Source organism: Cervus elaphus, chromosome 5, assembly GCF_910594005.1.
Source record: "Cervus elaphus chromosome 5, mCerEla1.1, whole genome shotgun sequence".
In the NCBI taxonomy this organism is placed as follows: domain Eukaryota; kingdom Metazoa; phylum Chordata; class Mammalia; order Artiodactyla; family Cervidae; genus Cervus; species Cervus elaphus.
This window is the reverse complement of record NC_057819.1, coordinates 53,581,881-53,596,248: the sequence shown is the minus strand read 5'-3', so window position 1 is coordinate 53,596,248 and position 14,368 is coordinate 53,581,881. Positions and strand designations below refer to the sequence as shown.

General features: G+C 39.3%; 1 protein-coding gene across 1 annotated transcript in view; it reads left to right on the top strand.

Annotated features, from left to right (window-relative positions):
- RNF150 (ring finger protein 150) overlaps nucleotides 1–14,368 on the top strand; it is a 263,115-nt gene that overhangs the window by 76,210 nt on the left and 172,537 nt on the right. The window lies entirely within an intron of this gene.

Here is a 14,368-nt window from a genome sequence, read left to right as displayed (position 1 = left end):
TTTGAAATAATGTATGATATCATACGTTTTGAAATAATGTATGATATCATATGTTTTGAAATAATGTATAATACAATAGAAGCTTCAATAAGATTTTATGTCTAGATTATTTCTTTTGTCATCTTACAGTCAAATAACTCACTTAAGATGCAGCTACTTCTTCACATAGAAAGCATATATTCAGAGTTTTGTAATATTAAATAAGTTTTGTCATAAAATTTTAATTTTCATCAAATACTTTTCTTCTTTGAAACCTAAAAGAATTGACAGAGAATACTAGAAACCAAAAATATGAACACTAAAGATGCTAAAATTGTGTATTTCATTCTAAGATGTGAATACACAGATAAAAGATGATGTTTTTTTAACTTGTAAACTTTCCCAAAATAGCCAGATTCCTTAAATCTCAGATTTCCAGGCAAATTACCTCAGCTTTTCAAATTACTTTGCTGATACAGATAAATCTAAAATTTCAACTGAAATTCTTAATGAATAGTTGATGATCCTCAACAGAAACTTTTACCTTAGGAAAAAATTACTGCAGAGAATATCAAACTGCAACTAGGACAAATTCAAAAAAGAACTACAGGATTTGGGCCTTGGGATAAAACCATTAATCTTCTGATGAAGCACATTTTGTTAAGTTTTAAACATATGACTATATGGTTAAAACAGATCAACAGTAGACCTCTCCATTTATGATTGATCGGTCAGCTTTTTAAACCTTGTATATTTAGACTTTGTGGAACTGATGCAAAACCCAAGTCATTGAAGTTTGATGTTGAAGTTTGAAGTTTGATCCGGAAAAGGATCAAAGGGTCATAGAATACAGGTGAGGAGGCTAAGGAATAAGTTATTTGGCTAAATGTGTGGTGCTCTGGCTGGTTTGTTGGTGGCCAAGAGAGCTCTGGTGACAAAGAGGGTAACTCAGAAGAAATGGAACCTGTGGAGCAGACACTAGCCAGAGGAAGATGCTGGGTTTAAAGTGGAGAGAGCAGAACGAACCACTAGATCCAGTGTAAGGGCAGAATGTTGTCTCCTGTTGCTCTCAGAGCTTTGAAAGGATTATGTACTGACCAGAATATGTTAGCAGCATATCTTGTGGGAAAAGGCAGACTAAAAATCAGAAAGTATGTCATATTCTCAATTTTTAAAAGCCACCAAACTATTCACAGTATTGTCTGTGGATGGTTAGGTTAAGAGTTTTCCTCCTCCTTCTCTTCCCTCTGCTTCTTTTTTTCCCTTTATTCCTCTTTTGTATATTTCTCAAACATTTACAGTGAATATGTAGTAATTTTATAATAAGAAGCCTGTTATTAAAGTTTCCAGTAGGATCACCTCTTCCATATGTAGAAAAATAGATGTTCATTCGTCTTAATAGGAATACCTTCATTTGGCATATCAAGATCAGAATACCAGTCATGTGTACACAATCTGTTGATGAGATGTACCTTTGATTTTGTGCACAGAGTTGTTTCATCTGGTGGTTCATGGAATTACTGCCGTGGCTTCCTGTTGTTGCTTAAAGTTAACTATTTCAGTTGTACCAAAGGGTAGGTGATGTCAGGTTTAATTAGGAGGAATCACTTGGAATTATTTGGAGTTATTATGGCCTGCACAGTGAAGCTGAGTCTTCATGCTCCCTGCTTTCAGAGCAAAGGGATTTTTGGTCTTGTTGGCAGAAAGGATGCCTAGAGTGGTGTGTTGGGGTCTTGCCAGATTTGTTTGTGAAGCAGAAGAGGGCATATCCCGGAACACCTGGACTCTGCTGAGGGGGTTCGATGCATGTTTTAGTGGTGAGAAGTTATCAGGACACAGGGAGATCCCCTGAGAGGCAGCGAGGCGGGTCAGCAGAGAAGGGAGCGTGTGAAGAGTCAGGGTGGAGGGCTGTAGCTGCTCATTGACTGTCCAGCAGGGCTTTCGTGGCGCTAGTGGTAAAGAATCCACCTGCCAATGAAGGAGATGCAGGAGACACGAGTTTGATCCCTGGGTCAGGAAGATCCCATAGAGAAGGAAATGGCAACCCACTCCAGTATTCTTGCCTGGGAAATCCCATGGAGAGAGAAACCTGTTGGGCTACAGTCCGTGCGATCACGAAAGAATCTGACACAACTGAGCATGCGCGCACATTCTGTTTTAAAGAACCAGAGATGTATTCATCAGGCAGACTGCTTCTCTGGGCTCTTTTCCAGTGTCAAAGCTCAGCCACAAAAAAGCAAATAAAGCATTGTGCTCCTAATTACCTTAATGTGAATTATTTACTTTATGGTATTAAAGAGAGAAATTGAATACTGACCAGTGTCTTTGATTTCTCTGCACGTGACTGAACTGCTTACTCCTGGAATAATGAGAACAAATTTGCCAAATGAATCACAACTTCATTCTAAAACCAAATAGAATGATTTTTCAGTGATCTATTTTCAATCATCTGTCCCCTTGTTATTCTTGATTACCAACTATAATTACTTGCTTCTGTCACCATCATCATGGCTGGATAGCTAGAAAGACCCAACTGGGGAATCTGAATGGTTGAGACACCTAATCCCATATTATTGTCAAATTGAATAACCCATTCTGGCTCTAAGAGCCTTCAACTGGACAGTGTATCCCCTTCATCTCTGCTTAATTTTGACACCTACATCAGTGGTTGTGATATGTTGGGTTTCTTTCTTGCATGGAATTAAACTATAAATTTCATGTTGGCAAACCAAATTATTTTTGTTGATGCTCTGATAAAGAGCCTAACAGCAACACCATCAAATGTATGCTTACTGTTGTGAATCATACGTGTTTTTTTTTAAATACATTTATGCCTTTTATATAGGTAGATTTTCTTCTTAAATTCTGGGCTCTGGGCCCTGTGTTCTGTGATATTCAAAGGTATGCAAAGATATATGGAGAATAGGGAAAGGAAAGAAGGTCAATAAGTCTTTTTTCTTTTTTTTCTGGCTGTGCTGGGTCTTCACTTTGTTACGCAGGCTTCTCTAGTTTTGGCACGCGGACTTGGTTGCCCCGCAGCATGTGGAATCTTAGTACCCTGACCAGGGATCAAACCTGTAACCCCTGCATTAGAAGACTGCTTCTTAACCACTGGACCACCAGGGGAGCCTTCATAGGCCCTGGTCCTCTATCTTCTTCCTGAGACCTGGGAGCTCTGACGGCAGGGGTGGGAGCTGAGGAAAAGGAGAGGTTTTTTTCCCTCCCTCATTTCTTTGACTACTAAAGGAAGAGGTGAAGATTAGGTACAGAGGAAGAGAGGAATGTAAAGATTATTTGTTCCTCCTTCTGTTGCTTGTCTTTAAAATGTGCTTACAAAGGGCCTCAGGCAGAGGAGAAAGGAGCTGCCGTCAAGTTTAAAAAGCGCTTGGGAGATCATCAGTACTGACTGACTATTCAGCTGTTTCTCTCACCAGCCCACATCCTTCTAATTTTAAGGGCCTGAGCAGGTGTTTAGGTATTATTTTGAAGTTTATGTTAACAGCAATGTAAAAATAGCTGTTTTCACAATATGTATTTACATCCTGTTTCTAGAAAATGTAGTGTGTGAAAAATCACAATTTCTTAATATTTGGTTTTGTAAAAAGATTCCCCTCTTTATGAAAAGCTTTATATGAACAATAGGATATTTTAAAATAGCAGTATATTACCTTACCTTTTGGATATGATTCAAGAAAAAAAAATTAGGCAAAATTTAGGGCCAACAATTACAAGGTGTAAAGAGAGGAACACCTTAATTATAATGAACTACTCTGGCAAATTAGTGCTTAAACCACTTCCTGACCCAGGGCGTTTAGTAAATGCTGACCTAAGGTGCACCACCTTTTCTTTAAAATGTGCGACTATGCAGGGGGTAAGACATTTTTTGAACTATGAACTCTTGAATCCTTCTTTTTAAAGTGTCCTTCCTGTATCTCTGGAATTTTTAAGCAGTTTTAGAAAATCCTCAGACATTGTACCTTTAAATATAGCCTCTTTTCTATCCAGTTTTTCATTTTGAGGCTTTCATTAGACATACATTAGACCATCTTATTCTTTGTCTTCCACGTCTCATAACTTCTTTTGCGTATTTTCTGTCTCTAGGCTTCTGTGCTGCATTGTCAGTAATTTCTTCTGATCCATTGTTCTGTTTACTTATTCTGTCTTTGTCAGTGTGTGCGTCCTCAGCCACTCAGCCATGTCCAACTCTTTGAGACCCTATGGACTGTAGCCCGCCAGGCAATAATTCTGTCCATGGGACTCTCCAGGCAAGAATATTGGAGTGGGTTGCCATTTCCTCCTCCAGGGGATCTTCGTGACCCAGCAGAGTACTTTTATATCAGTAGTTCATCTTCTCTCCAACAGTTCCATTTTTCAATCCCCTGATCATTTTTTATCTCCTATGCTTGCTTATTTGGGGATTTCACTTTTTTATTTTTTAACCATTCCTTACTTATTTTTTAATCCAATATACGAAGTACTTGTTGTCTAGCTCTGTTGTTTGTTATTTCTGCTTCTTATTCATGGTGAAGTTCAGATTTGATTGATGTTAACTGTAAAAAAGTAGAAAGTCTAAGTTGAGGTTACTTTTCTCCAGAGACTGTCTGTGTTTGTCATCAGGACTTGCTGATGTTGGGCCACTTTAGGCCCTGCCCAGCATCTTGGGCTTAATCAGGGACTCTCTGGCTCCTCTCTGCCACCTTGGTACTGCCTCACATCCTAGTCTCCCACCGTAGCCCTGACAATAGCATTTGCTCTCAGGAAAATACCATTTTTTCAAGCCCTATGACTTTTTTTGCTATTCAACTCAGAGGTTTCTCTTACATCATATGAGTTCAGAGAGGGAATACAACTTTTCTGTGCTGACTGTTTTAAATTTGAGAAGGCCCCTTGGAACGTCTAAACTGCCCGTCTCCTGGAAGTAGAATTATGTAGCATCATGTTGCCTTTGACAGATAATGTCCCTTGAAAGTAGTTTGAGATCCAACCAAGAAACCAGTGCCCTGAGCCAGAGCTGGTGGTGTTGCCTGAGATGGAGGCAGGCTGCCACCCAGCCTCTGAGCTGGCCAACACAGTGCAACGCTGAGTTGGACGTTCCTTGGGGGTTGCTGCATAACTGGAGAGACTGCTCTCTAATCGGTCCATGGAGTGAGTCGCCAAGGGAAGCAGAGCTGACCATGCCCTGATTCTGTGATTTGCACGTCGTCACTCTTCGAGGCGTGATCTCAGCGTGCCCAGCACCCACCAGTGGCGTTGGGCTCCTGGCAGTAAATAGTGTTTTATTACCCCAGATGGTCAAGGGAAATTACGGAACTTCCAGAATTGGTTCTTTCCTCCTAATGAGATTAGCCAAAAAGACTAACCAATCTTCATCTCACCTTGCCTGCTGGAAGCTAGATTTAGTCTTTTTCTCCCACAGCCTTCCATCTTTATTAAAATCTATCACTACTCCTTCCAAAGCACTTTTTTATTACTAACTGCTTAACTAAAAACTATGAACAAAGTGGTTTCACTCTTATTGTGCTCTTCAATAACAATAACCTCGATATTTCTTTTTCATGTGTGTTTTAAAGTAATGATATTCTATAAAATGTCGCAGGTTTTTTAGCCTCGGTTTTATTCTTCATTATCACAGTTTCTCTAGTACTTTGTGTGATTTATAGTTTCCATTCGATGTGTGCTCCCACCTTATCCTTTTATTATATTAGTGCCTGATATAGTTCAGAGCTTGGCCTCACTCAGATTTCTCAGTAACGGATAATTCTTGTTTACTAGGTTTCAAGGTTTGCAGACTCACTGTTATATCTCTCCTGAGCATTTTATTCAAAGAGAGAAGGTGGTTACTTACGTCTTTACTATCAGTGCATTAACGTTGTAGGGGGAGTTAGGAAGGAAAAAAGGCATGACTTGACATTCAGTTGTGCTCTGTTTAATGGCCCACATCTAGTGTGTTCAGCCCCTTATGAGGTTGTGGAGCATTTTGAGGACTGACATGTGGGTTGGCGTAAATCACACTGCAGGCTATGTGTCTCTGGTTATGCAGTCAAAGTTACCAGTTACAGTCCATCCATACTCATCTTAATACATGTGGATTAGGGGGAATTAAAATGTTCACACCACTTATGGTTGCCTGGGGGGCAGGTTGGGAGGAAAGGATAGTTAGGGAGTTGGAGATGGTCATGTATACACGGCTATATTTAAAATGGATAACCAACAAGGACCTACTGAATAGCACATGAAATTCTGCTCAGTGTTATGTGGCAGGCTGGATGGGAGGGGAGTTTGGGGGAGAATGGATACATGTATATATATCATGTATTCACCTGAAACTACCACACATTGTTAATCAGCTATATCCCAAGACAAAATAAAAAGTTTAAAACTAATAATAAGAAAAAAAAATGTTCATACCATTTGGCCCAATCATCCCACTCCTTTGAATTTATCCTGAGGATTTGTCCAACATAATTTTTAAAAAGCACAAAGCTATACAAAATGATGGGTGTTATAGCATTTTCTTTGACAGAAAAAAATAGACAGTATTTAAATGCCTGATATTTTAGCAGATTAGGGGGCACTGACTTGATGAAATATTATGCAGACATTTAAGTCATAATGCTGACTATAGAAACTCAGGGGACACTTGGACACGTGGTAAATGCACAAAATAGATGATTGAATTAAATATACACAATGATTATAACTTGACAGATCAGTAGACTTAACAGACAAAAATTAGACAGGAAAATATAAAACAGAGAATTGTGTTAGCTTCGGAAAATAAAAGTAGTTTTTTTATTCATTTGAGATATTTCCCTTAAATGTCATCATGTGGTTTCTACAGCAAATGTGCGATTTTTTAAAAGGAGTGAAGAAAAAAAAAGTGTAGATAAATATAGGACATCTCAATTGTCTCACAGAGCAGGTGCTTGCAGAGTTTTCCTACTGCCTGGGGAGAGAGGGCTTGCAGTGTGACGTTTCAGGGACCACATTTTCCACACTGCTCCCTTTGGAGGGAGAGACATTTTGAAGAGGCAGCTTTAGCAGAGGAAAGGAGGCTGGGTCATTTGTCTCATCCTCTTTTTCATTTTTAGCACTGTTGGCAGATGTAATCTGTTCTCATGCCCACCCCTCATAGCCAAATGCCAGAGTCCCTTCTTCCCTTCCCAGAGCCCTGTCCAGTCCGGGCCGCCTTTCTCGTAGACAGGCTGACACACTTGGATGGCACCCATGAAACCTTCCTTCACTTTCTTATTACTTTTCTTTCCCACTGTATCCGCCAGTTTCAGTATCATCTCTGGTCCCGGTTTGAAACCTGCCTAAGCATTGATTTTCGTAAGGACCCTATATGGACTCATCTACGTGGACTCTTGAGAGTCCCTTGGACTGCAAGGAGATCCAACCCATCCATCCTAAAGGAGATCAGTCCTGGGTGTTCATTGGAAGGGCTGATGCTGAAGCTGAAACTCCAATACTTTGCCCACCTGATGCGAAGAGCTGACTCATTTGAAAAGACCCTGATGCTGGGAAAGATTGAGGGCAGGAGAAGGGGACGACAGAGGATGAGATGGTTGGATGGCATCATCGACTCAGTGGACATGGGTTTGGGTGGACTCCGGGAGTTGGTGATGGACAGGGAGGCTTGGCATGCTGTGGTTCATGGGGTCGCAAAGAGTCAGACATGACTGAGTGACTGAACTGAACTGAACTGAAATGGACTCTGGGCATCCCAGGTGGCACTGGTGGTAAAGAACCGGCCTGCCAATGCAGGAAACGTAAGAGACATGGGTTTGATCCCTGAATCAGGAAGATCCCCTTGAGGAAGGCATGGCAATCCACTCCAGTATTCTTGCCTGGAGAATTCCATGGACAGAGGAGCCTGGTGGGCTACAGTCCACAGAGTCGCAAAGAGTCAGACACGACTGAGTGACTCACTTTTCCTCATATCCATTTCATGAATTTTGGTGCCTGTCCCCAAATTGACTTAATACTCACTTACTCTGATTGCTCATTCTGATTTCACTGGCAAAGGCAGGCACCTTGCTTATTTTCCTTGCCTATTTGCACAGTCCTCAGAAGAGGGCTCACCACCAATTGTGTATCAGAAAATGTGCTCAATTGATCCAAAAACGTTGGTAATTTCTAGGTGGGCAGATGCCAAGTGTTTATTTTCAATGGCAAACTGATCATGAGAATAGTAACTTTTTTGAGGACTTACTATAGGACATGCACTAGTGCAAACACTTTGTACTTAGGATATAATTTGTTCCTAACTGCAGTTTGTGGAGTTATCCAGGTTTCACAGTTAAGGAAACTGAGGCATAGAACTGCTAAGCAAGTATTTAAGAGACTGAGAGTATTGCAGACTCCAAAAATCGCCCATCAGATGGCAGAGATTGCCACAGCTGGAGTTGAACGCGACTGTGGGAAGGTTTGACTTCATTTCAATATTTCAAAACTTGGGAGCTTTCACATAAACATCTGAATGTTGGCTTTTCTTTGAAAAATAGAGGAGTTTGGCAACAACTTGCTGGAGTTGAGTAGAATCTGTTCCTTTACAGGGGAAATAGGCTGCCTCCCAGCATGCCACAGTTGGGCTCACGTCACTTAGAAACTTATCATACTTTTATTTTTCACCAATTAAGATATTGTTTCATTTTTTTTCTTTTTTCCCCCTTCTTAATATTTAAAGTTTTTCCTGTTGATGTACAGTCTTGCTTTATTTAGGAGTTTCTGTTTAATCTTTGTAACTTTTGAGCATTAGGGGGAATTGTTCATGTGAAGTCCCAAGTGGCTCAAGAATTTGAAGTTCATCAATCCCTAAGAAATGGACTCAGTGAACATAATCACTGAAGAATAAAGTTGTCATAGAGCTATGAATAGAAATGGAAGCTATTTGACTAAGGAAGACTGTAGCTTTGTGTGAAATCTTCAATAAAATTTTGTTGGTCTCCTTATGCTGCCAGAGCTTGATATTCCCTATGCTTCATTTAAAAAAATCAACACTACCAAGATAATGATTTTAAAACACAGTTGTGATGGTATCACGTCTCTGACTAACAGCCTTTGCTGCAGCATCACCGCCTTGTGGAAAATGTCAAGGCTTTGCATGGCTCACGGGGCTCTTGTGATCTGGCCTGGGCATTCTTCTCAAGTCTCATCTTCCATTAAAATGCTTGAAACTAGGAGCACTGAAAATATAATCAAACTAAGTGTTACATGAGTGAAATAGTTGGGGTAAGTTTAAATTTAGGTAGACTAGCTGGGTAAGACTTCACTAAGGAAGAGACTTTAAGTAATATGAAGGAGACACCCAGGTGAGTATCTTGGGACTGGCATTCCAGGTAGAGGAAAGATGTGCAAAATCTCTGAGTGTACATCTGCTTGGCACAGGGGGAGCCCAGTGTGGCTGGTGTAGCAGTGACAGAGGCGATCAGAGAGAGAACAGACACCAGGACAAAATGAACCTTTAGGTCTGATGACATCTACGTGATTTGGAAGCCCTGGGCTGGTTTTCAGTAAGGGAATGACATGATCTCACTCACATGTTTAAACAGAAGCATCCTGGATCTGGTACTGTTATAAATTGAAAAGAACAGGACATGAAGCAGGGAGATCTGTTAAGAGGCTTTTGCAATAATGCATGGTAAGAGATCATGTCAACTCAGACCAGCATAGCGGAAATGGAGGTGATAAGAACAGATAAGATTCTGGGTATCATTTGAAAGATGAATCAGCACATTTTGTTAACAGACCAGAGGCAGGGTATGAGGTAAAAAGTAGCATCAAAGATGAGATGAAGGTTTCTGGTCTAACCAGAAAAGTTAATATTAACTGAGCTAGGGAGGATTTAAGAGGAACATGGTTGGGGGATGGTAAGCAAGGAGTTCCATTTGAGACAAGTCTGGATGCCTGTTCAACATCCAGGGGAGATGACAAGAAGCAACTGGATAGATGAGTCTGAAGTTCAGACTGAAGGTAGAAATCAGTCATCAGCGTACAGGTGTTACTTAAAGCTGTGGTTCTTGCTGAGAACACGAAGGTCTGAGGCCCGGAGTGTACCAACCAGTCTTAGAGGTCAGGGAGATGAAGGGTGATTGAAAAGGAGTAGAGGAAAAAAAAAAAAATTAAACCCTCTTGATGTTCTAGAGCTTAGGAGGGAAGGGGTTCAAAAAAGAAAAAGTGGTCAATCGCTAATGAGAACTCAAAGATGAGAAGTAAGAATTGATCATTGGATTTAGCAAGTGGAGGTCACAGCCAACCTTGAGAAGATCAGGCAAGGTTCCTGCTCTTGGAACTTACATAATAGGAGAAATACAGACAATACAAAGTTTGACAGATAAATACATAATATATATTGACAGGTAATGATGAGTGCTATAGAACAACAACAAAAAAAAAAGAAGGTAGAGTCTTGAGATATAATGACTGGGATGCTCCTGTATGTAGGGCTATCTGGGGATACGTCTCCAAGAGGTGTTATTTGAGCCAAGACCTGAAGGGAGTGAGTGCACGAAGGTTGGGACGAGGAACCTGTAAAGCCTTGTGGATGCTATGCCCAGCGTCCTTCTGATTGGCCAGATGTTTGGACTAATTGGTTATTTCCCAGAAGTATGCCAGCTGTTGAATATTTTGCATATTACCCCTGGCTGAGCCTTGTGACTATATGGGGAAAATGACATTCTAGATAGGAAGAACAGCACAGTGAAAGCCCCAGAAATGGGGCATGTTCAAGTGTACCAGAAGCCAACCCTAATCAAGTGGCTAGACCAGGGGGAGGCATGACATGGAGCTCTGCTGCTTTCAGGAGAGCTCTCCCAAATATTTGCTCTGTTATCTAACCATGCTTGCTTGTGCCCGTGCTATTGCTCAGCCGTGTCCGACCCTTTGCAGCCCCATGGACTGTGGCCAGCCAGGCTCCTCTGTCCATGGTGTTTTTCCAGGCAAGAATACTGGAGTGGGTTGCTCTCTCCTTCTCCAGGGGATCTTCTCAACCCAGGGATTGAACCCACATCTCTTGCGTCTCCTAATGATGCTTAGTTACCTTAAAAGACTGTCATTCACTGAGTGTATGTGAATGTAAAGTGCATATGTATATATGTGTGTGTGTGTGTGTACGTTTGTAATTATTACACACGTAAGTTTGCTCATTGCCAGTGAGAAGAAATGTCTCTCTGCACATACATCAAATATACCACTATCAAATATTATACTCATCAATTTTAGTCATGTATTTCTAGAGAGAAAGGAAAACTTTAAGAGCTGAGTGTTGTCTTGAATATTTTCTCACCAACATGGATTTTTTATACGGTGAAACATCAATGGTCTGTCATAAAGTTATAAACTCACCAAACTCCTTCCTGAGACGTCTAGGCCTATAAACTCACAATTTATTTTGGGATTTCTTATAATCTAGAGTATGGTTGACTGGAAAGTGGTTTTCTCTGGGTTTTAAGAACTTTTTCCCTTGAATCTACCTATATAATAAAAAATAGGAAAAATTGAATTGTATTTAGAAAAATATTTATCCATAATTAAATATTCCAAGTGCCACAGTTTCATTTCTGTGTGCTCCCTTCTGATTTTTATTTCAAATTTATAAGTGTATATAATTGTGATATATTATGTAAAAATATATATGTGTACATATGTATCTTTTGACTTTCAATATTTTTGTAAATACGTAAATACTTCTTCTTATTTCTTTATATATACCTATATGTGTATATATATCTTTTTAATGGCAGCATAAATTCAGTATTTATAAATTTAAAAGTAATTTTTGTAACTTCCTCACACTTTGTACAAAAATAAACTCAAAGTGGTTTAAAGACTTAAAGGTAAGACCTGAAACCATGAAATGCCTAGAAGAAAACATAGGCAGTACCCTGACGTCAGTCTTGGCAATATTTAATCAGATCTGTCTCCTTAGGCAAGGTAAACAAAACCAAAAATGAGCAAAAGGGACTAGATCAAACTAAAAAGCTTTTGCACAGCAAAGGAAACTATTAACAAAATGAAAAGGTTGCTTACTGAATGGGAGAAAATACTTGCAAACGATATGTCATTTTATCGTTTAATGACATAAAAAAAACACTCAAAAAATGAACAGAAGTCCTCAGTAGACATTTTTCCAAAGGATACATACAGATGATCAACAGGCACATAAAAAGCTGCTCACCATCACTAATTATGAGGAAAATGCCCATCAGTACCACAGTGAAATGTCACCTCACATCTATCAGGATGGCTGTTAACAAAAAGACAACAAAAAGAAACAACTGTTGGCGAGAAAATTGTGAAGAAAAGGGAACCTTCATGCACTGTTGGTGGAAATATAAATTGGTACAACCATTATAAAAAACTGCTATGGAAGTTCCTCACAAAATTAAAACTGGTACTACCATAGGATCCAACAGTTCTACTTAGTTCAGTTGAGTTCAGTCACTCAGTCATGTCCAACTTTTTGGGACCCCATGGACTGCAACATGCCAGGAAATTCTACTACTGGGTATTTATCTGAATAAAAGGAAAACACTAATTCAAAATGATAATCCCCTTTATCTTCATTGCAGCATTATTTATGATAGCCAAGATATGGAAACAACCTTAGTGGCCATCAGTAGATGACAGAATAAACAAGATGCTTGTGTGTGTGTATTTATATATGTATGTATGTATGTATAATACATATGTGTAAATATATTTTTGCATGTGTGGCTTCCCTGGTGGTTCAGACAGTTAAGAATCTGCCTGCAGTGTGGGAGACCTGGATTCAATCCCTGGGTTGCAATGTGGGAGACGTGGGTTCGATCCCTGGGTTGGGAAGATCCCCTGGAGGAGGGCATGGCAACCCAGTCCAGTATTCTTGCCTAGAGAATCCCCATGGACAGAGGAGCCTGGCCGGCTACACAGCCCATGGGGTCACAAAGAGGTGGACATGACTGAGCAAGTAAGCATGCATGCACATGTACACACACACACACACACACATATACACACAATGGAATATTACTCAGCCGTAAAAAATAATGAACTCTTGCTATCTGCAACAACATGGATGAATCCAGAAGGTATTATGCTAAAGTGAAATAAATCAAACAGAGAAAGACAAATACTATATGAATTCACTTATATGTGTAATTTAAAAAGCAAAACAAATAAACAAACATACTGAAACAGAGTCATAGATACAGAGAATAAATAAGTAGTTGCTAGAGAGAAGAGAGGGACAGGGTATGAGAAAATAGATGAGGGAGATTAAGAGGTACAAGCTTCCAGTTATAGAATAGTCATGGGTATGAAATGTACAGTGTAAGGAATATAGTCAGTAATAATGTAACATCTTTGTATGATGACCAGTGGTAGCTAGACTTATTGTGGTGATCATTTTGTAGTGTATAGAAATACCCAATCACTATATTGTGCCCCAGGAGCTAAGACAGTGTTGTAGGCCAATTGTAGTTCAAAAATAAACAAATTCATAGAAAAAGAAATCAGATTTGTGGTTACCAGAGGTGGGAGGTGGTAGGAGAAAGGATTGGATGAAGGCAGTCCCATGGTACAAACTTCCAGTTGAAAGTTAAGTAAGTGTTATAATGTACAATGTGATAAACATAATCTCCATTGCTGTATGTTGTGTATAAAAGTTGTTAAGAGAGTAAATCTTAAGAGTTCTTATCATGATGAATTTTTTTTCGTTTTACTTTTATTTTGTATCTATATGAGATGATTGATGTTCACTAAATTTATTTATTTCATAATGTATGTAAGTCAAATCATAATGCCATACACCTGAAACCTATACAGTGCTGTATGTTAATTATATCTCACGAAAACAGAAAGGGAAAGAAAGTTTAAGTAATTTCCATACAACTTCAGTATATGTATGGATACCTATATGTGTATTTTGCATATATATTTCCACTTCTAATGATTTAGTAAATCTCCACATTTTTAAAAATCAGATTTATCCTTCTAGTGATGGCATCATATTCAGTTGTATCAACTGCACTCTTAAGATACATGGCTTCTCCCCATCAGTGGGCACTGAAGTTGTTTAAATTAACCATAGGTTAATTTACAACAGGGGAGTCACTGAACATAATTATTGTCTTCTCATTGGCAAATATTTCTCCAGATAGGTGCTATTTGTAATGTCATTAGCAATGAATGAGTTTATTTTCTCCACTCTAACCCTAAAGAGTGGTTTTTTTAATTAAAAAAAAAATGATTTCCTGGAATATTTGCTGGTGTACTTCCCTTTATATTTCTTTAATCATTAGCAATGACTTTGTGGATTTTTTTTCCAGTTTCTGTATTTCCTCTTTCATTAAATTTTTGAATTGCTTACCCATTTATTTATTGGGGATTTACTGGTGGTCTTATTTAA